At 38.3% G+C, this 25,000-nt stretch overlaps 1 protein-coding gene across 3 annotated transcripts in view; it reads left to right on the top strand.

Annotated features, from left to right (window-relative positions):
* Positions 1 to 25,000, top strand: part of LOC136831332 (uncharacterized) — a 237,997-nt gene that overhangs the window by 34,900 nt on the left and 178,097 nt on the right. The window lies entirely within an intron of this gene.

Here is a 25,000-nt window from a genome sequence, read left to right as displayed (position 1 = left end):
TACCGAAACTTTTGATTCTGGATGAACCGCTTATACAGTGAAGTTTGTGAGGCTTCCCCAGCATTTGCCAATTCATACTCGTACACACGTGGCACTCACGCAAATGAACCTGTTTCCATGATGTATGTCAACATTGTTTTTCCCACCGTTCTGGTTTCCATTTTTACCCTTATAATCTTACTCTTGCTCAGATTCACTCCCAATTTTTCTCCTCTTGCAGCATTTGGTTCCGGAGTATCTTTTCGCTATCCCAGTCAACAGTGTACTATCTACAAAAATATCACCCAATCCGCACTGCATTCATTATTCATTTTACTTTCTCTGATAGCTCGCTCTTTCCATAAATAAACACATTAAACAACCTTGGAGACATAACACAGTCTTGTCTCAGACTACGATATCGAACAGCCGTTTCTTGTATTTTATGTGCATACCCTGTGTGCAGTGGTCTTCACGTACACTATTTCTGCAGTATCATCTATGTACACGATGATGTATTTGTTTTTTGTTGCTAACGGAGAACTCAGAATGCCCTTGCCTTTTGTTTACCGTGAATTGTTAGATTAGATCAATTTTGCTGGGAGTTCCAAGGTTTTATATCCGTACCAAAAGAGGTTGGATTATTATTATTATTATTATTATTATTATTATTATTATTATTATTATTATTATTATTATTATTATTCAGAATACCCTAATGTTCATATAGATGAAATGAAACATTAAAGGTCTTAAACTTGCAAAGTTAAAATAGAAGTAGTGATAGGGGAATAGCAAGTGAATAAATGTAAATCAACTAACAATTGAATTGATACAAAAGAGAAGTGTAATTAAAATCGTCGCAGTAGTGCATGATTTTTTAACAGCAAAAGCATAACCTCTTTTAAACCCATGAGCATAGCAACAACAACAACACATCAGGAAGACGTTCCGCTACAGTAGATCAAGTAAAAGACTTCTGGCGCCGGTCAACGTGACAACGGGGCGCTTCAAATGAATGGGAATGTTGACAGTTCCGAAAGAAATTTGGTGGACATTTCTTCAGTGTGTTCCAGGTTTTAGAGGTAATATGAAGAATATGAACATTATTACTAGTTTACATGGTCTGTTGATAGACTTTTCTTTCCTCTTTTTAGTTCTCTGTAAACGAAAACTGTTGTGCCGGCTTTGTCTGTCAGTCCGCACTTTATTCTGTCCGCACTTTTTCTGTCCGTCCTCAGATCTTAAAAACTACTTAGGCTAGAGGGATGCAAATTGGTATGTTGATCATCCACCCTCCATTCATCAAACATAACAAATTGCAGCCCTGTAGCCTCAGTAGTTTTTATTTCATTTAAGGTTAAAGTTAGCCATGATCGTGCTTCTGGCAACGATATAGGGTATGCCACCACCTAGCCATGGTTAAAGATTCATGGGCCGCGGCTCATACAGCATTGTAACAAGACTACCGAAAGATGACCTATTTTCGGTGACCTTGATTATGCGCTGTAGCGGCTGTACTGAAAACTCGATTTTTTCTTCATCACATTTTTTACTTGTTTATTTTTGAGTCCTGCTAGTTCAAGTAGGGGCAGAAAGCCTTGAAAATTTCACATTTTTGCAAAAAAAAAAAAAAAAAAAAAAAAGTATTACTTCAACACAAGCTTTAAGAGCTGTTGAAGTTTTTTTTTGGCGTTTCGTGTTGATCTTTTTGCATCAGTATATGTGCGTGTGTGTGCGTTTGCTCGCATGTGAGAGAGAGAGAGAGAGAGAGAGAGAGAGAGAGAGAGATTACTGATTTTCATGTGTGTACTTGCACTATCGTAAAGTCTCCTCACGTCATCCTCGTATGTTGAAAGAAGACGAGGTAAACAGTGCCTTGCATGATTATGTTTACTCATTTGGCCTTGCATGTCGTCAGTATATAGCAGTCTGTTCCAATCAAGTCTTCCAGATCGCACTTTTTCATTCATTCAACAGGCCCAGTCTTTCTTGAGTATAGTAGGCTCTCCTACTGTACATTCGAATGAAGTGGAGTTTGACATCGGTGTCAAGTATTATGTGTTGTTCATTATTGCTGGTGTAGTCATTAGTATTTTCATTTGCTTCATTTATCCTCATAGCTATTGTTGTCGTTATTTTTATTTGTTTTTACCTAATGGTGTTAGTTGAGCTCTACGAAAGTGAACACTGTTTTATTATTATTATTATTATTATTATTATTATTATTATTATTATTATTATTATTATTATTATTATTATTATTATTATGCAGTTTTCTCGCACTTACGGATACGCTGGCCTCTGTAAACATTGAATCCGAACGAGAAATATATAACGACTCCAACAAGCTTCAGTCTTTCCCAGGAAGAGGGTGTACGTACGTCCGTTCTGTTCTTACGTACAAGCATCTGTCGAATTCTTTTACATTTGACGAGAACTGAAATAAGCGAGTGGAAAAGTGTGGAGGTGTGGGGGCCAAGTGGTGCGTTAGGAAATTAAGCGATTGGTCCTGCCTCTAAAAGAATAAGATTGGTTATTGTTACCCTTATTAGTATTATTACTTTAGATGGAAAAGCTTTCGTTTTGAGTAAATTATTTTTCATATAAAGAAGCGAATGAATATTAACACCCATTCGTCTCTCTCTCTCTCTCTCTCTCTCTCTCTCTCTCTCTCTCTCTTTGTCATCCTATAAAACTGATGACGTCATTACCATGGCTCGAAGACGCTGCCAAGATTTTTGCCAACCCTATCTCCTCCGGATCCTTTTCACCCCGGAGGGCGCCTCTGATGAAGTTGGGGGGGTTTTCCCTGATTCCATTGTTGTAGTTGATGATATCAATTATATATCAAAAGAGCGAAGACCCCTTGGTAGGGAAGTGTAGTGTCCTTTGCAATCTGAGGATCACGGACGACCAGAAGGGGAACAGAAGGAAAGAAGGGCAGAGTAAACTTGACCTTACTACGGAAACGATAGACCTTCTATCTCTTGAAAGAAGGAAGGTTATAGAAATCGGGAGATAAAAAAAAAAAGTATACCTTGGTTTAACCAGACCACGGAGCTGATTAATAGCTCTCCTAGAGAGGGCTGGCCAGAAGGATTAGACTTATTTTACGTGGTTAAGAACCAATTGGTTACCTAGCAACGGATCCTACAGCTTATTGTGGAATCCGAACCACATTATAGCGAGAAATGAATTTCTATCACCAGAAATAAATTCCTCTTATTCTTCATTGGCCGGTCGGAGATTCGAACTCGCGGCCAGCAGAGTGCCAGCTGAGAACGGAACCCATTCGCCCAACGAGGAACTGGAAATCGGGAGAAAGACATGCCCACGGTTGGAATTGCTGCCGTGGTACCCCAGAGGGTTTTGTTATTTCCCTCTCTTTTGCTTTAATGATATTCTTGCTGGGATTGCAGTCGTGTTGGGAACACTGTTTAGAATGCCAGTCTCATTAGGACTATTCTCTCTAGGGTATTCAGTCACGTTTGCAAGATTCCTACTAGATGTTTCGGTTTCGGAATATTCCCATTAGATCTTTCAGTCGTCTTCGGAACAGCCATGCCAAAATTATCACCCAAAGTAAGCATAATATTCTCACTAAGGTGCTCATTTATGTTAAGAATTTACGAGAAATGTTTGACATTTTAGTGGAAACACTGAATTACTGCCTATTAAGGTCAATATCGTATTCGTATGAGAGAGAGAGAGAGAGAGAGAGAGAGAGAGAGAGAGAGAGAGAGAGAGAGAGGGGAGGGGTCTGATGAACACCTCTACCTCTGTCAGAGGTTTCAGTAGAATTTACGGTGACGTTGAGCAAGTGCGTTTCTGTCAAGGGAACAGCGGCAAGAGGGATATAAGACTGACAACTCCTATGTAACAAAAGCATATCTTAACATTTTGCATTTTGGCTGCCTCTCGAATGAATGTTAATGTGCTCTCTCTCTCTCTCTCTCTCTCTCTCTCTCTCTCTCTCTCTCCGTATTCGTAATTATATCTTTAGTTCTATGTAGCCAACTCTTCCTCTCTCAGCAATTTAAAATTTATTAAACTGCAGTTTTGTGTCTCAAGTGGCCTCAGATTAACTGTTTCCCTTTACAGGTAACCTTGGGGATTTTGTCTACGCCTGTTTTGTTATTTATCACTGTCCATGATTTAAGCCCCTCCCATTTTGTTTGTCCTTATGTAGCCAAGGCTACATAAGGACAATAGGTCTCCCAAGTCATGTGTCGTCTGCAACGAAAAAATAATCCAAGTAATGGTTCTAAGATTGCGCAGGGTTACGGAAACTCTCTCTCTCTCTCTCTCTCTCTCTCTCTCTCTCTCTCTCTCTCTCTCTCTCTCTCTCTCTCTCATTTTTCTTCTGATTTTTTATTCCATCTCTTTCTGTCATCTTCTCATTTTTATTCCATGCCTGATAGGCCCGCTTGTGACATAACTATTCAATTTAGTGTTTTTTTTTTATTTTAGTCTGTCAGTTCATACGGGAATGTCACATTTTTCCATATCTTTTTTTTTATAAATGGAACTTGACAGGACATTTGAATCGTATAATTTAATTTCATTTATTACATTATTGTTTTTATTGAACCTGACAGGCAGTGTGGCGGTGTTAATCTGATGTTCCTTTTTTATTTCTTTCGTATAGAAAGAAAAAACTTGTATGCAAATCCTGGAAAAGAATTCAGTGCTGAATATAGGAGACAAAACCCAATATATTGTTATATATTTCGTCGTTTTTTCGAGTAAAGTGTAAAGCCTAACAGTCTTTTCTTTGCCTCTCTGCTTAGATAGGTTTATTCAGGCTCTCGATTTAATTGGTTATTACAAGTGTCAGTCACTGTCAGGGGAACTTGTGGCACTCATTGGCAGAAATCACTCCCAGAACTTTTACAGTAATAGCAACAATGATAATGATAATACAACGCAGTGTAGGCTATATCTCTAATTCTCTGTGTGCAACAACTATAGTTCTTCTGGCAATAAGCCCCAAGTCTCTCCGATTGCCCCTGTTTAATTAAATTAAGTAGGCCTATGCAGAACGAAGGTACCTCTATCGAACTTTCAGAACGGTGCATAACGTCCCAAAGGTCGGTACTTGTCGTCTCAAATGTCTGGTGTATTTTCGTAGTTTTTAACGGTATGGATACTCCAGTGGTAATGGAGGCAGACAAGTGGGAGTTTGAGACTAAATTCGTTCCGCTAAGTTTTTAACGTTTCACTTCGCTTTTTTGTCGTTATGAAATAGCTTTGTGCTCCGCTAATCATGTTCTTGTGAATCAGACTTGATGTGCTTTACTCATGTTGGAATTTGTGACATATATTGATGCACAGTGCCCAGATACCCTTGAATACAGTAGTGCACAGCACTGCACCCGTATAGGCTGGATTACTCCATTCATTCTTGGCAGTGAGAGGTTGTATACGCATGTTGGTCACATGCTCGGATAAAAGGCGAAGGTTAAGCATACTGTAACTTGTAAACAGCTTTACCGTTAATGTGCAATTTAGTAAAAAGCTTTAGTTGTAATGTGTAAAGGGCAGTGGGTCGTAGTGGGACTTGAACCCTAAGTAAAACTCCTTTGCCTCCTTTGCCAAGGGTCGAGACATTCCAGGATAAACGTACAATAACAACTGCCTTTCTCACGCATCGTGTATTGCTGGATTTTCTAACATAAACTAGCTTCTCTCTCTCTCTCTCTCTCTCTCTCTCTCTCTCTCTCTCTCTCTCTCTCTCTCTCTCTCTCTCTAGCCGCAAAACTCATCCTGACTCTCTCATTTGGCTTCTAGATTTATCAAGCGGAGTCGACGGTACATGAAAAAGAACGTCGAAGATGCCCTTCTGTATTGAATGAGAAAAGCTGCAGTCTACTAGGAGCCGGGGGCGGTTTGTTCTTGCAACGTTGCAAAGACCAAGCAGGTTTTTGACAAAATCTCTTTAAGGGGCGGAGTTTCATAAGTGTCAGTGTAAACATTTTCATGACAATAAGGACAAGCCGTTTACAAATAATTTTATTTCACTTTCTGACAGTTCCCTTTTGATAGTTTCCAAAGTGGAGTGTGACGCTAGGAAGGCTCCTGTTTGGAAACTTTTATTTAAACTTGTTTTTTACAGAATCTCGGTAAACACTTCCTAACAACGGACAGTGACAGTTTCAGTAAGAGCAAAACCGGTTAGCTCACTGCGCGCGGGAGATACTGGCGGTATACTGCTAACCACTGTCACCTTTAATTATTGTCATTCATTGCTGTTTCATTGCGATGTCACTCGCGTTTGGGTTGAGCTCCTTTTGCGCATTGCTGTGTGGTTTTGCAACTCAGGCAGGGGGTTATAGGTACGACAGTGGGAGAGAAAAAATGAGACGAGCTCAAAGATTTAGCAGAAATAGAGAGACGGTGGGGCGGAATGGATTGATAGACATGTATTCTTGATAGCTTAAGCTTAGAATATAACCTAGATCTGTAATACGATTAAAGTATAGCCCAAGCGTAAGGTATAAGGTAAGGCTTATAGTATATCTTGACCTTAGACTTTTCAACTTGCCCAAAGCAAGTTCCACAAAATAATTTACCAAAGCTTCGAGCTCGTGCGTACGTACGGTCATGCGTTTGGTCCATCTGTTAGAGAGCCATTTGTCGTCAGCTGAATAGCTCAGACCTTGAGAATCCCCAAAGGGCTGTTGGCTTAACCCCCCCCGCTTCCCCTCACCTCCTATTTTGTTCTCTCTAGATTTTGCGATCACTTGAAGTCTGTTCTATGTTGTTCTTCGTTTTTTAAATATTCTTGAGTTTGCTTCTTAAGAATTTAGTGTATGCCTGCCTGAATTCAATGCAAGCCTCTAGTGACTTGCAGATTTTTTGTTGTAGGACTGTGTGACTAAAGGTATTTTTTCTTGTAAAAATACTGATTATATGCTTGTCTGAAACAGTTATTTAGTTACTTATCAAGATATTTGCTATATGTGTACATTAGTACAAGTAAATTGCTACGAGTGAAACAGTTGTGTGTATAATAAGATATAGGCTAAGCAGATAGTTCCCTGGAAAAATATTTTATATGTAGGCTATCTTAGCGAACAGACGCTTGTAATTATTAGGAAACACTTTTTTTTTTAGAACAGTGAGAGTGCAAGCATTTACTTGCTTCTAGAATTATTGTGAATTTTATGACACTCAATAATGTTTATTTTTTAATTGCTGATATGTAGTTACGCTGAATGATATTTGTAGCGGAAAAGATTTTAGGCTTTGTATGCAGTGCAAGTCGCTCGCTTCGTTGTACATTTCAGTTACTTTTATTCTGAATGATTAATCTGTATTCACCTATGTACTCATTTCTTTATTTTCAATGAGAAGATTTTGGAGTCGTGCACACACACACACACAGTATTTGCTTTTTTTTTTTTTTGTCAGTGGAATGATGTTTGTGCATTAAACGATTTTTCTGTCATACATTTTGTGACTGATCTAATGACAAATTTCAATCAAGCGAAGTGCAAGTCCCACTAAGCCCGTCCAACGAAAATTCTCCTGATCAAAAGCTTCTTGGTGGAGAAACTAGTGACCAAAGTTTGTGAATCTCTTTCTGCGTGGAAGGTAGTCTCCCCGGGGCAAATTGTAAGTGTATCGGAAGGTTGATGGTAATTTTGCAAGTGGATTCGCAAGTGCAACATACAGTATTTTCTTTTGCAGTGGGGGTAACTTTGGTTATATTTTTGAAAGTTGATTTAGGTGTTTTGTGTAGACTGTGTGTGTATTTTTAATGGAGGTAGAGGGGGTAATAAAAGAAGCTGTGATTACCAAAGATCTAGTTCGAACTAGACGAGGGACTGGTGGGCGCTTCCCCTAAAAATCTAGGGTGCCTTTGTATGAATCTTAGGTATCTAGTTATTAGATGAGTGTTGTAGGTCGCAGCTAGGGTATACAGAGACGAAGAGAGAAGAGAGAGAACTAGTTTTGATTGTTATAGCTCTGTTGAATGTATTCCATGAAAACGAAAGTACCTCAACGAGTTAATCTTCACCCAACGGACGCGAAACCATTCGTAAGATATTCAGTATTGTCGGTGTTTCTTTATTGAGTAGTTTTTCCATGATGTAATTCTCTCTCTCTCTCTCTCTCTCTCTCTCTCTCTCTCTCTCTCTCTCTCTCTCTCTCTCTCTCATGGTTACAGGACTTATAGGGAAGTAGTAAAATATGCGTGTGCAAAAGTCTGTTTTATTTGATTTTATCTCGTAAAGAGTGTAGTTTCACTACACCAAACAAGAGAAATGAAAATAATACATGAAGACAAACCAATTAAAAATAAGCAGCGAAAGAATGCATAGCACTTTTGCATCTCGGTCAGACATGCAGATTACAGCCCTTGATACCCGACTGCCATGTTTTGTTTCACGTAAGGATTGAACGTTAACCATGCTCTGAACAGTCATTTTTGCTGTTGTTATACAATGAAGCATCCAAGATAATATCCAAGAGAATACTATTGTGTTGGTTAAAATTGTAGTTACTCAGACACTTGTCTTCTATTGAGGTTTTGTTACGAAGAGACTTGCCGCTGGTAATCAATACGTAACAAGCCTCCCACACTGCACGTGACCTAAACCCTGACTTTGCAATTGAAATCAAATCCGGAGGTCAGTGTCCTCAGGGAAGCGTAACCCGACTGAGACTTTCATGAAGGCCGTCAGTTGATGATAATGATGATGATGATGATGGTGACCCCGATGCCACCGTCATCCTCAGCTGTTAATGTCAAAGGCTCTGCAGCTCTGCAGCCGTGGGCCTCTTTCGGGGTTACACTCCTTACTGTCTGCAATAGGTGACGCACTATGGATGGTACAAGATGCTTTGAAGCGTCCGTTTTCTGGTCCAACAGTTGCACTGATTTGTACCTTTTGCTTTTCATCAATTTTCTTTGGTATGTTGTGACGTATACTAGCTGTTCGACTTCTTTAACTTTAACCTTACCCTAATTGTAACGAATCGTTATGATTCAGTAGCGTGGTTAAAGCTATTTTGGAGTACATGAAGCTACAAAGACCAGTTACCCGACATCCTGTCTTTATTTGGATACTCGCACTTCTGCCAGTTTTGGATATGAAGAGCAAATATTAGAAGACGCTCTTCCTTTCGAAGTGTTATACGAACTCACTAAACAAGGTAGGTGTGAGTGGTGAGAGTATCCCACATTACCACGAATAATAATAATGACGGAGAACTGGGAACAGGAAAACGGAAACAAGAAGGGTATTCCAACTGCAGGAAGCAATTGAAATAATTCACCAGGACATAGAGTTCGTGGCAGTTAGGTGCAAATGAAGGTGGGCCGCCTTGTCCTGCCAAAATAAACCAAGCCAAGGAGACTCTCACTCCCGCTCTTGTATAATTAAGAACGTGCAAGCATTCGCATGAAACGAGACTAAAATAACTTGCCAAGAAAGTTTCCACTATAATGACCGTTTGTAGATTTAGCAAGAAAAAGCAACGGGACAGACGATAAATAGCTTTTTTAAAAAAGAAGACTAACGTTATCCAACCTAGCCTTGCCATCGGACATGTGTCGGTTCATTTTTATGCAAAATATTTTTTACCCATAATTAAGTTTGGTATTTTGTAATATGCATGTTTTCATGCACAGTACTTGTGCGCCAGTAGGTCACAGGTGTAATGACCCCTGTTCTGGATGTTGTACATAAATCTTCCCTCCAAAAATGCTTGGGTATCGGGTCAAGAAACTCAGCGGTTTACTTGAATGGTTTAGAAAAACAGAGCCCAAAGGTGGTATGTCTGAAGCATGCATTAGTGTTCACCCACGTGACCGACCAGTCCCAGGGTGTGGCCTGACAACCCGTTTCATGATACAAGCTGTAAACACGATCGGTCCCAGAATAGAATGGCGTTTCCCTTTTTTAATTATGATAATACTGGTATATCTATACCGTCAAAAAGGGAGAGAGTCGAGACAACAAGTACCGACCCTTGGGACGTTACCTGTCTTGAACCTCGGACCACATTCTATTTAGGCTACTTCTCAAGGGCTGTTGGTGAGAAGAGGTGGCCCCGCTGAATGACTGCAAGTCTAAACGTAATTACACACAGAATGGTTGAATATATCCATGGATGCCCATTGCGATTGATTGCTCCGATGCTGTTTTTTGAAACTTCACTCACTGATGGCCTCTCGAGCCTCATTACAACCGATGTCCGCATGATGCTTCTTGGCTTACATGTAGTGGTGCTCCATTGTGCATGTGGAAGTCCTTGCTCAATGTCATTTGCAAACCGGCAGTATACTGTATGCACGAACCAAGTAGTGATATGGAGTGAAAGAATAAACCGTCAGTTCCTCGATGAGCAAAGTTCGATAATATTGGTTCTGGTCAGTGCTTGGGTGAGTAACCAGCAGTGGAGTCAGGCGTCACAAACAGCTAGGTTTCTGCAACAATTGTGGAGGCCTGGCCACGGGGGTAGCAACCTCATTATATAAATGGATTGTTAAGCACTTCTCTTATCTGTCTGAAATGGAACCTTTTTTCAGTGCCTGCTTTGAACAATGTGTATGTATCTGTTCATAGAACCCTCTCCGTTTATTTATTTGTTCTTTTCTTTGCGTTAGCCTACTTGGTTCACTTTCTCAGCTGGACTTTTCTTCCGGTCTTTTGTTACCGAGAGGCAAAATGCTGGCTCTTAGTGCAAAATAGTTCGTTCACAGATCCGGACCAGTAATAATAATAATAATAATAATAATAATAATAATAATAATAATAATAATCAAAACGTGCAATATTTATAGGGAACAAGCCATTTTAGAACAAACACATGCAAGTTTGTCCATATAGGGAGTCTTCGTAAATATATGTGGGTTATATTATATATATAATATTTATATATATTATATTATATATATATATATATATATATTTTATATATATATATATATATATATTTATATATATATATATATATATATATATATATATATATATATATATATTACCACAGTATATTTCAGCCATTGATATATATATCACAAATATATATATATATATACACATTATATATCCCCACTCATACCTCGACACCGGCCTGAGTGGGGGGATATGGAGCCTCTAACGGTTGTGTATGTTCGTCAGGTTCTTGTAGTATATATATTTGTGACTTCTCACACTCTGATCAGTCCTTCGTCAATGGCAGATGTCGAAACCGGTCAGGACCTACACCCCTTTCATTTTTCACCTGTAATGTGTGATAAATGAATCAACAAAAGTGATAATAATCATATATATATATATATATATATATATATATATATATATATATATATATATATATATATATATATATACGACGATGATGAAGGCAGAAGCCTAATATATACGGAGACCAAGGGCAGATGGAGAGGCACATGGACAATCAACAGCTTTTATTGTGGTCGACGGCGTTTCGCAATAATCCATTGCATTTTCAAGGCTGCAGTGACACAATTTTGTTTAATAAAAAAAAAGGGACGTCACTACATAAAATTATAAAGATAAAAACAAAAAAATATATACATTTCTTAAAATATCTTAATACAAACCTACCCAGTACATGGCTAAAAAATTACTAAACAGAAAAAGGTAAAACTAGTCGAAAGCAAACAGAACAGTAGAGAAATTACAGGTTTATCTTAAGATATTTTAAGAAATGTATATATATATATTTTTTATTTTTATCTTTATAATTTTATGTAGTGACGTCCCTTTTTTATTAAACAAAAAGTGTGTCATTGCAGCCTTGAAAATGCAATGGATTATTGCGAAACGCCGTCGGCCACAATAAAAGCTGTTAATTGTCCGTGTGCCTCGCCATCCGCCCTTGGTACACACACATGTATATATATATATATATATACTAAGAGCCGACATTTTGCATCTCGGTAACAAATGGCCGTTTATTACAAACCGGAAGAAAAGTCTATCAGATTAAGTGAACAAGGTAACGCAAAGAAAAAAAAAAAACAAATGAGGAGGGTTCTACGAACAGATACGTATTCTAATCATGCATTGAAAACGGCCCAATTTCAGACGAAAGAGAGAAGTACTTAACCATCTATATATATGTGTGTGTGTGTTTATAAAGTTAACCTGTATAGACAAACATGCACGTTTTGATTATTATTATTATTATTATTATTATTATTATTATTATTATTATTATTATTATTATTAGGTCTGTGAACGAACTATTTTGCAATATGACCCAGCATTTTGCCTCACGGCAACTTTTTTTTTTTATCTAACGGAATTGCCTTTGATTGGGTTTGCCTTTGATGTCAGTGTGTGTTTGCATAGGTAATGGAAGATGCTAGTAAGCTCTTTGACTTTGTATACTTCAGTCGCTCTCCCTTACAGAAGGTAGTGAAGGGGTACTACTGGAGTAAACCATTTATTTTAGGCTATCTTCAATTTTGCACGTCGAGATTTTCCTGAGGTGAACTTGATATATTTTTAATTGTGTGCGTGTGTGTGTTCGTGTCACACACACACACAGTATGTATTATATAGTAGAACCCACAGATTTGCTCAAGTTGTAGTCCACCTCGGATGTCTCTCTCTATAGGTAAAGTATACGTGATATGATCTATAGAATGGTTTCACCCCATCGAGGAAGGAATAACCTCATCGAGGCCTTATTTTTCCCTGTTTGGTTTCTTTCATTATTATTTAGTATTGGTAACTGAAAGCAACAATATCCAATGTAACTTAGAAATTGGGTAGGAAGTGTAAGATCGAATTTGAATGACGACTTGTAATGGTTCGCTGAAATGACAAAGTAACATTCCACCAAATCTGAATATCTTGTGACTGGTGTCACCCCTGATGGGGGAGAATACCGTGTCGAAGCCTTCCCATTTTTAATTGAGGAGGTTTGGTGGTTTACATTTTCACGGATTACTGATCGCATTTCTCTTTCCCTTTCCCTCTCCCTCTCCCTCTCCCTCTCCCTCACCCAGTCTGTGACCCACAACAGGTGATTGACAACCTTGCCCGGTTCGGGATCGAACGCTGATCTATTCCACGCGCTAGAAGAATGAGCAATGTACCATATGTGCTACTTTCCACCCTCTCTTAACAATTGATTCACAGTGCGACTGAGAGCTTTTCCTTCCGTTACACCTTTCAAACCTTTTACTGTCAATTTCCGTTTAAGCGCTGAATGACCTCACAGGTCCCAGTGCTTGGCTTTTGGCCTAAATTCTATATTCACTTCAGTTCAGTACAGTGTTAAAGAGAGAGAGAGAGAGAGAGAGAGAGAGAGAGAGAGAGAGAGAGAGAGAGAGAGAGAGAGAGAGAGAGAGAGATGGCTAGAAAATTAGTCATTTTAGATTTAAACAAATCATGAGCCTCTGCATACTTCTCCATACAACGTTCGTGAGACTACGTTCTTTACAATCCAACTCTCTTGGTCACACGAGCGATCGATCTCGCCTTTCCGGTTATAAATCTGATGAGTACATCACACCTGGTGGTTTGTGTGTGAGTGGCTCAGTAACTACAAAATTCCTCGTGGAAGCATCGATATTGAGAAGGGATGAGGATGAGGCAGTAGATAGGGACAAATCCTATTCCAATGAAAGCCCACTTTTTTCAGTAAGGTATGTGGTGTAGGCAAAAGTTAATCATGTTCCCGTTAGATTCGTTCTGTTTATGATAGTTGAAGGTGTACCAGTAGAAATTCTGAATTTTTTTAATTTGAAATCTCCTTCCTTTGAGGGAACGTTTTTTTTTTTTTTATCTTTCCTAGATAGTGACCCTCGAGGGCTTTCGAGGGTCGTTATCTAGGGCTAATATTTCTTGGGAGTCATTATCTTTATGATATTTACAGTCTTTGCTATATGTTTTTACGGTCATCCCCAACAGGCTTGTACTAAACACTCCGCAAAGGTGGATACATACTGGGTTAAAACCCGTGGGGGTCACTATCAAGAAATGATCCCATTTTTTTAATGGTCGTTTCCAAGTATTTCAACTGTTTTCGTCTTTTAATGGAACATATATATTTTTGATTCATGATAAAAATATAATGCTTCTTGTAGCCTTTGTCATTTGAAAATATATTCTTCCATTAAAACGATTGTCATTCTATTGATTATTGGCGTCATCAAAGAAATCCATTTATCATTCGAAAAATGCTTTCCTTTCCCAAGAAACCCATTGTCATTTTAAGCATTAATTCTAATCTCCCAAGAGATGGATGGATGGATGTAGTTAGAGAAGATGTGAGAGACAAACAATAGTCAGAGGACGACGTGTTTGACCGAGCCAGGTGGAGGAAAGCTGTCAGAGACATCGACCCCTCACAGAAGTGGGAAAAGATGCAGAGAAAGAAGAAGACTCTAATCTCCCAAGAAAATGATGGTCATGGAGGTTCAACATTTTCTCATCTACTTTCTTCTTTCTCTTCTCTCCCTAGCAAATGGTCCCCTTGTGCTTATATTTTATTTCAGTTTCAAGTTGCCAACTGCCACCCACATCAAGAGGATTGGATATTGTTTGATTGGGTGCAGTTCAGTTGGCGTTCCTCGAAGGCGTTTGTTGTCGCATAAGCATTTGTTGCTGAGGTACGGGCCTGTTTGTTTGCTTTGCTCTTGTTTCGCGTTGGCTCGTACCTTTCGGATAGGCAACGTACTAGCAGGTAAACTTGCGATAATAATGTTGAATGATGATTGATAACACATGATGACATAGCGCTTTTCTCAGTGAAATGACGACCGCTATTTGTTGGTGATGACGGTCTTTTAATTTGTAAATCGAAATTCAGTCCAAAACCTCCGATGATTTTATAGCTTGCCAGTTGAAAATGCTTTTTTACATTGTGCTTTCCCATTGTAATCGGAGGAAAATACTGAGCGTTAATTACATAGTCCTTTACTCCGCGAAAACTTTGGCCAGAATATGTTTGACAAAATTATCCAACCTCCCCCCCCCGCACCCTCCCTCATACTATCACGCCATCCTCGAATGTTGGAAAAGTGACCAACCCAACAACTGGTTTTGGCAGGGGTAGGAGGACGGTTTCCGAGAGGGGGATAGATATTTGTTGTAGTCAAATTATTTTAACTGGTTTGGAGTGGTGGGGAGGGGGTGGGGAATGTGTTGACGTAGACATGTCTTTCTTTCTGTCTTTCTTTCCTCGCCTCCCTTCACTCCATTGCCAGACGTACGATTAGAGCGATGCTCGCACGCAGCTTCGCTCATCTCTATTAATTTCGCTCTTAATAAACAGTTGGCGTGGAGCGATTAGTTGATTTGCTCGTTACGATATTGTTTGCAATGCATTGGCACGGTTGGGTGTTTTCTATTTGTTGACCTCTATTGTTTTGGATGTCTTGCATAATATCAATGAATATTATCATTGACCATCAGTCTGACTTTGCCTGGTGTTTCCATTATTGTTCAGATGTTGGTGACCGAATGTATTGCAGATTTACTCTGCACCGAAGAGTGCTTTTTAACTCTCTCTCTCTCTCTCTCTCTCTCTCTCTCTCTCTCTCTCTCTCTCTCTCTCTCTCACACACACACACACACACACACACACACACACACACACACACACATATGTATATATATATATATATATATATATATATATATATATATATATATATATATATATATATATATATATATATATATATATATATATATATATATATATATATATATATATATAATGTATGTGTGTGTCATTTGCATCGTTTTCTTTTACTTACTGTGATGTTTTGACTTTGGATTTTATTGGAACTTAACTGCTACTCGTACTCTGTAGTTCGGTACTTTTTGTTTGATCTTCCCTGTAGGGAGACACTGTATTTGTGAGAACGAATTATACTTATTCGTGAGCTTGTGCCTTCGTGGAATCATATTGATACCAGGCAGCACGCTGGTTGATCAGAACAAGTCATTAGAAACATTGAGGGCTTTGGCTGCAAACTATCACGTTTTAAGGTTTCTTCCAAAAACAAATGCGTCTTATTTGGAAAGCAGTTGTTGAAAAGACACATCATTTGTGCTAAATCGCTCAGGCAGTCATGGTTTCAGACCGCCATCATTTCTCATCTAAAGTATTTATCATTTAGCACTGATGGCTCTGTTTCACTCTGATACTGTCTTTTTGGTTATAACGTCTGCCGTCAGCGCCTCCAAATCCGTCACCATGATTTCGCATCGGTTTTTATTTTTTTTGTCACCTGTTCTTCTGGCGTCTTGCTTTTATATTTAGAAAGAATAGACTGAAGAAGTAGTGAGGCAAAAAAAAGGACTCTCTGACAAACCGTATCAATAGTTTGTTTTGAGCAATAGAATATAAGACTCTCAGGGGGAGATTAAAACTAAGGTATACTTACTTTATACATATGATATATACACGTGTGTGTGTGTGTGTGTGCGTATAGGGAACTATATTTTTTCTTTGTGTATCCCATGATCATTAAAAAACGTGGTCAGTTATATACTCCAAATACCGATAATTTAGCCAACAGAATACTGAACAAACACCACGTGCTAGCAGACGCAATGGCCTGTGAAACGCGTATATCACCTAATTATGGCTCTTGACATTTGTAGCGGCAGTTCCTGATTGTAAACTAATAACCCAATGCATTCATCGGCTATTGTGCATTGAATGCCAGAGGAGGGTTTACGCTGTGCAACTGTCTCTGAAATAGTGCGCTTAATTTTGCAGGACGACCACGTGTCATTCCGTCGGGCGGTGCAGGAAGCCGCCTCTCTCTCTCTCTCTCTCTCTCTCTCTCTCTCTCTCTCTCTCTCTCTGTAGGGTACCATGCTTCTGTGTCAGGGGTGTCTTAAACGTCGGGTTGGGTATATTGACTGTCGGGTATATATAAGATATATATTCTATTTTTATTATTATTATTATTATTATTATTATTATTATTATTTTTTTATTATTATTTTGATACTTATGCTTCTAATTATTGTTTGTAATATTCTTTACAAAATCAACAATAATAATTCGTGTTGTTTTGATTTGCTGCTACTTTTAATGTTACTTCTTATCTTCTTGTGCTACGACATCTACTACCTCCATTCCTATGACAGCGACGAGAGAAACGACGCTAGGAGAGAGATACAGACGCAGCATGAACACAATGCGTAAACCTTCTGGGCCAATGACCTTTAGAGAGAGAGAGAGAGAGAGAGAGAGAGAGAGAGAGAGAGAGAGAGAGAGAGAGAGACGCACCAGCACGAAAGCAATGTGTTATCCTTATGGACAATGACTTTTATACAGAGAATATATATGTATATATATACATATATATACACACATACACATTTATATATATACAATATATATATATATATATACACACATACACATATATATATATACTGTATATGTATATACATATATATATATATATATATATATATATATATATATATATATATTATTACGATGTTATTCCAGATACCTGGTTATCACACACTTACCAAATACAGATTTCAAAATTTACCTCAATTACAGTCAGATACCGGAACTCTGGCAACAAACAAATATGACTGAATACTCTAAGGGCAATCAGTGATCCCGTAAAAGACTTATGAAAAATGTGAGGTTTCAGTATTTGAATATAAAATATACTATATTATATTAAAGGGTATCACTCTATTAAGTTCTGTATTTCCACTGCAAATCTTTCTCGTTGATTCAAATCATTTCAAAAACCTGATGGAACAAAACTCCGATTCACTTACAAAAATAATTAATCCTACCACTGTTACTCTGAAATTAAATTTCAGTAATTTTGGAAGTTCAGTTTTAATTAATTCTTGACTTTAGTTATGAAACAAAATGTTTGATTATCAAAGCAAAAATGTTAAGATTTTGAGAGAAAATAAAATTCAACAAACATACAATATGAACAATACTATGACAAAATATACATCTACATAAAATAGGAAAAACGCAAATATATCAAAAACGTCCAGGTGGTACCAAAACTTTTCACCTTCACGTGACTGTTCTATCAATCACTAAATCACAAATAATCACAAAAGATAGATGGATCTAAACAATACACCCAGAAACCATGGTTTCCAATCATTTATATACCTTACATGCTGCAGCGGCCATTACTCACTAACACAGTTCTGTCCGTTAAACTTCACAATTAAAAACAAAACCAAAGAGACCAACAATAATGTACTTTACATCACCAATTTATATATGAGAGATAGAGAGAGGGAATGATTTAAACTTGATCAACGCAGCACGACCCCTAGTATTAGAATGAATCTTTTACTCGTTACTTGCCTGTTTAAAACCCCACAGAATTTTCTATGGACGTACAGAACAAATTCCTCAACCAGAGCTATACGCAATCAAAGGCTGGCTTATAGCAATCAGCACGTGGTTTCTACCCTCGGTGAGACTTAAGATGATGCAAGTATACCCATACTAACATGAAAACTACCTACGATCGTCTCGTATGTACCTACAGTATGTGACAAAGCCTTCAACCAGAGCTAAACTAGAACTGTAAGTATTCAAAGGCCGGCAATGGCCACGTGGTCTTGTCTGACGTAACCTTCTTTATGCACATTATTGAAGAAACTATAACAAGCTGTTATAATTATGAAGTTTAACATAGACATCTATACAAACGACATCTCAACATTATTAAAGAATATTTCCTGTATACAGAAAAACATATGACAATCAGAAAAGCAAATTGCAATAGCATTCTGAAAAAATACAATCCTAACACATAAGCAGGGGAACTTCATAAGATTCCCCAGCCCCCCGAAGATTGTTTATCCCGGATTTGAATCCAGTGATTTACAACTGGATAAGTAATCTGCAACTTTTTTGTCATTACAGAGAGTAAATTCTTAAAATCGTTATTATTTCCCTTTAAATTTTTAGTTGCCAAGATATGTTTTAGTTTTACTAGATGGAAAGATAGAATTTTGTACCAAATCTCAAAAGATTAGAGGATATTTTCAAGACTTTCTGGGTGGATAAGAGAAAGTTTTTGTAGGGCCTAAATGGACATCGATTTCATAAAGGCCTTTAGTTAAAGTTTTTACAGGTTTCAGATTTGTTTTTAGAATTTTTCCAAATATCTTGGATATAAACATTTGTCTATGTAATTGGACCTAATTAGGTACTTTTGAAAAGGTATTCAGTAGACAGATTTTTTTAAGTCTGAAAATGATGGAGGAATTATGTAGGGTTTTGGAAGATTTAAATAATATTTAAGTATAAAATTTGGGGTGCAAGACATTTTTTTTATGGATATGACTGAATCAGTCAAAAGTTTCTAATCCTCAGGTAGACAGGAGATCTTCTCCAAAGGTAAAAGTACTTTTTTAAACCTCTTCAAATGCCTGCAAAACCTTTAACGAAATCCTGAAAAAGGATAAAATAATTTTCTTTAGGATTTCCTCTTACATATGTTCAATCTGTCTGTTCAAAATGACTGGTGCGGAACTTATTATCAGAGAGGTGTAATTGATTGAGGCTTTATGTTGCTGGTAATTCACGTCCTGTTGTTATTATTATTATTATTACTATTATTATTATTATTATTATTATTATTAGCTGGTCCGTTGGTATAGTTGGTTAGTTTCGTGGTATGCCATTCAGATGTCGCGGGTTCGCGTCACCCCCAGGGTGATGAAAACATTATATAGAAGGTGTTGTGGCCATATTTTTTCCTTTACAAAATGCCATTGATGGAGACTGAGTAAATACATCTTGTTAATAAAAGTGTGTATATTTTACTTATTATTATTATTATTATTATTATTATTATTATTATTATTATTATTATTATTATTATTATATTTCTGGTGCTAGTTACTGTATCTTATGCGATGTTATTGTTGCTATTTACTAAAGCTGCTCGTTGGTGTTATAACTCCTCAGAGGAAGATACACGCTTCCCAAATCTTGGAAAAACTCCGTCTGAAATGCTATTCCAAAGTGGAAAAGCTCACTTTCAAAGCCACATGAACCTTTAGGGCCTTTGAAAAAAGTAATAAAGTTGAACGTGAAGATTAAGTCGTGGGAAATTGTGTGGGTCTCACATGTGGCCCTGCGGTAGTCACACTCAGTTTTCCCTAAGAAACTAACCAGTCGTTCTTCTTCTTCTTCTTCTTCTCTCTCTCTCTCTCTCTCTCTCTCTCTCTCTCTCTCTCTCTCTCTCTCTCTCTCGTATTCGAGCTTTCTAAGGACCCGTTGAACTTCATAGACCACTTCTTGACTTAGGATTACGTGAACCCTGACACCCCCCCCACACCATACATTGATTATAAGGGAACCTCATAGATCTGGGAGAGGGCCTTTCCCCACCCCCGTCCCCGCTGACTCACATTTGTAGTGTACATTCGGAATGTCCTTTGTGCCTCTCCTAAACCTTACCCTCAAAGCGCTTTTCGAGATCACTGTAAGGGCCCTTCTAACTTCTTAGAACACCTCTGGACTTAGGATTGCGGTACCTTTGACTCCGAATGGACCTTGTGGGAGATTGGCTCCCTTCCATTTCCCCCTCCCAGGGCCATTTGCATCCTAACGCCGATTAGAGTGTCTTTTGTGCCTGTCCCAAGCGTTATCCTCTAGATCTTGTCCCCCTCTTTTGCCCCAACGTTGCTATGGTCAGCGGACTCTGGGATTTCGGAAGCCCTTGCTTTCGTCTCTTCCGATTTTGGAGAAATTTTTTCCCTTTCCCGCTGACGGGAGTCTGCAAGTACCAAAGGACCACATTGGATAATTATCTTCTTTTAGTTCTCTTCATGTCTGAGTATTCTGTATACTTATTTTCTATATGCTTATTGTACATATATATATATATATATATGTATGTATGTATACCATATATATATGCGTGTGTGTGTGTGTGCGCAGGTGTGCCAAGGAGAAAAGGGAATGCCAGGTATAAATCCTGACCAGTTTGTGAAACATCTCCATTAGGACTCGATTTGTATGCACAATTACATGTGCGTTATATTTCTTCCTGTCGCTAATGGAGTCAGTGAAAACTGAAGGAGCACGGTGAATATTATCTTGTTATAGCATTGTGTCTTCCAATTCATATATGTGCTATGTAAATGAAATTTATCTCCCGTAGTATCTGCAGGAGAGAAGGTTACCATGATCTTCTGAATCAAGAAGCATTCCTGAAAGCAGCGAATACCAACCAGTTTATTTATTACTTTTGTATCTATTTACTTCTGCTGCCGAAGGATTATTGTTGATACTCCCTGTTTCATTTATGGTGGTATGACAATTCTCTTCTTGTTGCCAGTCGTGATATTTGTTCTTTCTGATGATCTGTTACTTTCTTCTCTGTTTATTCTCTTCTTCATATCTTTGTTTTTCATATGTTGAAGTCTGCTCAGAAATTAATGTTTGACTTGGTTGTTGTTATTAGTATTGTTATAGTGTCATTATCCTGTGTAATGGCGGACAAAAGACATGGCGTTAAAGGACTCCAGAGTAGCAGGATTGTCCTTCGCAAATAGCAGTCGCTCTTTCGTGAGGACACTTCATTGTCAGAATCTTTTAATAACGACTACGAGAGCACGGATGGTCCACTGCCGAATTGGTGTTGTGGAGAGGGTTGGCGGGTGGGGATGGGGACAGGGTCTTATCGCATCGTATTCATAAAGTTCTTTGGTCAAGCACATTGTTGTTCAAGTGTATTTATAGAGTCCTCCCTTTTTATGATTTTACAATCCCCCCCGCCTTTTCGTATATGGGCATGTGTAATATTGCACTATGCTCAGTGTTCCGAGGTATTATTTATAATGCGTATACATGTGTGTGTGTATGTATATATATATATATATATATATATATATATATATATATATATATATATATATATATATATATATATATATATATATATATAGATAGATAGACCTACACATACATGCATACATACATATATATACATATATATATATACATACATATTTATTTATTTACATATATTTTATATATATATATATGTATGTATATGTATATATATATATATTATATATATATATATATATATATATATATATATATATATATATATATATATATATATATATTTGTGTGTAGAATCTACTGGTCACTTTTTGCCAGATAAATATGTATTATTTATTAACCACGGTACCCTCTTAACTTCTCGATTTCGTCACATTAAACGCTTGTTACTACGAAACCAAATTAAGAAAAGAAAAGAAGTTTTTCAGATGTCCGACCAAGTATTCGATCTCAAATACAGGGTATCCGAACTAGGTAACGATATATGTATATATATATATATATATATATATATATATATATATATATATATATATATATATATGTGTGTGTGTGTGTGTGTGTGTGTGTGTGTGTGTGTGTGTTCAGTAAATCACAGTAGACTCACTTAATTAAGTGTAAGCGAAAACCACGGGAAAATAAAAGTCAGATGGTCTGCTGCACCAAGCGCTTTCGCGAGATGATTATTCCAGACGACGCTGGAATAAACATTTCGCGAAAGCGCTTCGTACGGATCTTCTGACTGTTACTTTCCTGTGGTTTTTGCTTGTATGTATATACAGTATGTATGTATGTATATGATTGTGAAATATTTTCTGTTAAAACAGAAATCCATCTAATAGAAGGAGCCCATAAAAACGCCAAAAGGTAGAAATATAAATACTGGCCTTGTTCTGACCATGAGACGGAGCCTTTCTGCATGTCATTGGGAAAGTGAATTTTTTTTTTTTCAATTATGTTAAGGAAAGAAATCCAAGTTGAACTCTTTTCCTCCGTTTTGAACTAAACGAAGACTGCGTTGGCCTTCTCATCGGCCTTAAAGAAAAGAAAAAAGGCTCTCAAGTAGAAGGTCAACATCCTCTTTATCTTGACCTCCAAATGGTTTTTTTTTTTATTCTTTCAAGTGGCTAACCTAATTATCTTATCTGGCCAGATAGCTGATATGCGTCTTTCATGATGATGATTAAGATCCACTTCTGACGGGTAAGAGATAAACTGGAAAGCAGCTTATAATTGCAACCCGTAATGCCAATGTATTTGAAGTGCATTTGTGCATGCATGCCGCTCCCGAACCTAGATAAAAGTGGATGGTTGATCGCAGAATAAACGCCCCTGTCTAGAAGAGAAAAAAAATCGCCATTGGCACATGCAGCAAAACATAACAATTTAGTGCAGGTGGCAGTGAGTCAGTGAAACCCCAAAGCAACAGAGGAAACAAGTATTTGTTTACGTTTCTGTTTAAGAAAAGGTTTTCGGAGGTTTTACTCTTTAGTGTCCTCACACCGCCAAAAATGACTCATGCAGGAGAGGGTCGAGACGACACGTTCTGACGGTAAGGACATTACCTGCCCCCTCCCCCCCACCTCCCGAAGATAGAAGCCAGTCACCTTTATCATGCATACTTTATAAGGGACAGTGTTGAGAGAGGTTGTCCCCGGGCTGGATGACGACAAGTCATCCAGCCCGTAAGCCATTCTTGTTGCACACAGAAAAAGGAAATATATTACATTTGTTTATGCAGGACATTATTGCTATCTTGCAGCCACATACGCAAAGTTCTGATGCGACGTGTCTCTTTAAAAGGTCATGGAGTAGAACGAACGCCAAAATTATCCTTCTCCCTCTCGCGCTCTCTCTTTCTCGCCAGTTCTCTGTTCTGTGCTGCCAAGCACAGAGTATCGTGCTCACTTATTCTCTCCTTTCAATTCTACTACCTCTCTCCCCTTCCCCATCCACACCCCCTCCTTTCTACTTCCTACTTCCTGTTAGTACCTCTCTCTCTCTCTCTCTCTCTCTCTCTCTCTCTCTCTCTCTCTCTCTCTCGCACACTTCCCTGTCTCCCCTCCCCACCCCACCCCTCTCTCTCTCTCTCTCTCTCTCTCTCTCTCTCTCTCTCGATCCCTTCTACTTTCTCTCACCCACCCTCTCCTCCCCGTTACCTGATCGTTCCTCACCCCGTCCTTCTGGTCCTCACCCAATCCTCCCCTTCCTTACCCAATTCTTCCCATCCTCCCTGTTCGTCTAAGGGTGATGGCCCAGTCTTTGTGACAGGTCGGCTTTAAAAGGACTGGTGGTGAATCGGTACTTTTCGCCGCACGGTCTGAAGCATCATCTTTTGGGATATGGCGGTTCTCTCTCTCTCTCTCTCTCTCTCTCTCTCTCTCTCTCTCTCTCTCTCTCTCCGGTCTTGTGACGACAATTTACAGGGAATAAAAAAATTTAAATATCTGTATTTTTAAGGAGTGGAATTGCAACCCTTACCCACCATGTATAGCCTATCCCTTAATAATTTTTCTCTCTCTGTCTCGACATCTTTCATTTGTACAACGGTTATCCCTTGCCACAATTTATATCCCTAAAAGCAGTCAAGCTCTCTCTCTCTCTCTCTCTCCAGTTGTGAGCGGTAGCCCGTACCACTATGCAATCTAAACATAATTCTGTTTCTCTTTAAACTGAGTGAAGGAGTGGTCTTATAAAGGCTTCATAGAACCGTGGCAGTTTTTTCAACCTCAGCGGTACGAATAGCGAAGCCTCGCCAGGCCTCACTTGAAAAGGGGGATTCAGACGAGATCAACGTGGAGGGTAAAACGTGACTTCAAATTCTTGACAGTCTGACAGTAGTGATTCTCTCGAAAACAGTAGTGTGAAAAATCTTGGGTAAACTGGTATTCTCGATTTCCTTCCCTATAAAATCTGTGAAGTCTTCAATTAGAAAACTTTCGATCTTTCCGTTTGTAGGATGGAATCGTGTCCTTCAGTTCATGAGCCCCATTTGCTCTCTTTATTTTTCGGATCTTTCCTAATATACTGTAGGTGACCCCCAAGGGTCACTACCTATACATACCGGGTTTTAACCCGGTATGTATCCACCTTTGCGGCGTGTTTAGTGCAAGCCCGTTGGGGATGGCCGTAAAAACATTAACAAAAGACTGTAAATATCGTAAAGATAATGACCCCCAAAGAGATACTG

Source organism: Macrobrachium rosenbergii, chromosome 48 (genome assembly GCF_040412425.1).
Source record: "Macrobrachium rosenbergii isolate ZJJX-2024 chromosome 48, ASM4041242v1, whole genome shotgun sequence".
NCBI classification, from domain to species: Eukaryota; Metazoa; Arthropoda; class Malacostraca; order Decapoda; family Palaemonidae; genus Macrobrachium; species Macrobrachium rosenbergii.
This window is presented reverse-complemented; position numbering and strand designations above follow the sequence as displayed.